The sequence below is a fragment of the Octopus bimaculoides genome, chromosome 11, assembly GCF_046866305.1.
Source record: "Octopus bimaculoides isolate indiv1 chromosome 11, ASM4686630v1, whole genome shotgun sequence".
NCBI classification, from domain to species: Eukaryota; Metazoa; Mollusca; class Cephalopoda; order Octopoda; family Octopodidae; genus Octopus; species Octopus bimaculoides.
In genome coordinates this window covers 62894431-62896257 of record NC_142938.1, presented here as the reverse complement: position 1 = coordinate 62896257, position 1827 = coordinate 62894431, and positions in this window count along the sequence as shown.

The following is a 1827-nucleotide window of genomic DNA, read 5'->3' as shown; positions in this document are numbered from 1 at the left end:
GCTGCTGCTGCTGCTACTGCTGCTGCTGATGATGATGATTGTTGTGATGCACAGATGGCTACTTTAATCTAACTCTGCTACTGTAGCACATAACAAATTTTTATTCAGCCAGGTGGGTAATCAAAGTGCAAGTGATTGTTCAATCACTGTGTTTTTCTATGTCAGTAGCAATGGATTTGGTCTTAGCATATGGTTTGCAGTCAGTACTGACATGGTACTGACGAAGTGCAATGAAGCAGAAATGCATTTCTAACATTCTTACCACAGCTGCCAGATGATTTTCATCTGCTACTGGTATATTTGTGGATTTTAACACAGCACGTCCAGAAGAGATATTATCTCTGGGCGAATACCACAGTAAATTTGTGTGTGTGTGTGTGTGTGTGTGTGTGTGTGTCTGTATCTTGACATCATGTGATACTTGTAAATTAGAGTCTGTCATTCAAGAGTTGCCATTCATTGCTGCAGAGACACTGGAGATATTATTACCTTGCTTGGAAACAAGTGTGGGTTGCCTCAGACTACTTTGTTTGACCCATGCAGGCATGAAAAAGTGAATGTTAAAATGATGATGATGATGATGATGATGATGATGTTGATTACAGCGTAATTATATACAATGATCTTTTTAACGAGCATACTTTCAGTTCCTTTAGCAAACATTCTCGCCAGTCAAGCAAACTCTAAAAGATCATTTAATTAGCTTGAAACAAGCTTGGCCATCTTTTCTGTTGCTTCCATAGTGACTTCTTATCTTCAGAGCTGGCTGGTCCTGAATCAGGTCTATTCAGGCACTCCCAATCCATTCACCTCTTCTTCTTTCATTACCTATACTGTGTCCAACACCCTCAACCCATATAATGACCTATACACTGAAGTAACATAGCTAGTGAACCCACCCAACCCATCTTCCAATGCCAGTACAGCTGATACAGGCTTATATTGCAGACCCAAAATTGCCCATCCACCATAAAAGCTTCACTCCAGATGGACTACCCACTCGCCCCCACCTCTAGCTATGCTCCTGAGATGCTGAGTTCTTTCTCTTCAAAACATCATCCCTCTGGAATTCCCACCATCATCCACATATTTCTGTAGCTGTCAGGTCACTACTGCTCAAAAGGGACTTTAAGGCTATATCTTCCCATATAATCAGTGGTGACTTGGTCAGTGAATCCTCTGTGATGGTCGACAGTCGATGGCAAGATGATCTGCTATGGATCACACTATCCCAAACTGTGTATGCATGTGACCAAGGACCACATGTGAACTTTATTCCCATTGGGACTCTGAACATGAACTCTACACCTCAACAATAAATGATGACTATGGCTATGGTATCTGCACTGTATCTGCTCACTCAGTGGATCATTTGTCAAATTTGCATGCTGGATATTTGGCCACCAGGCAGAAGCATTACCTTGCTGGCTGGGACGTTAGGGTTGGCCGTTGGATGTGGCCAGCATTCATGAGGGACACAGTGAATTCATTGGTCAGAGCCATGTCTAGTAAGTTCACTGTTATCAATTCCCCACCATCATCAATTCACCATTACTTTTTTAAATAAAATAGTTTTTTAACTATTAATGGTGAGATACTATAGGTATATTTTCTTGGTAAACTTTTTTCACGGTGAACTTTCCTCATGGTGAACTTTCTTCATGGTGAATTGATGGTGTTGAACTTACCTGTAATTAGTCAGAGCTGGCTCAACCCGCTCCAGGTGAATGCCACCACAAGCACAAATAAGTAGAGTAAGAGGGACTTTAAATGCATCAATCTCACCAGTTTTAGGTGTCCTATGAAGGCAGTGGACACAGGCTCTTC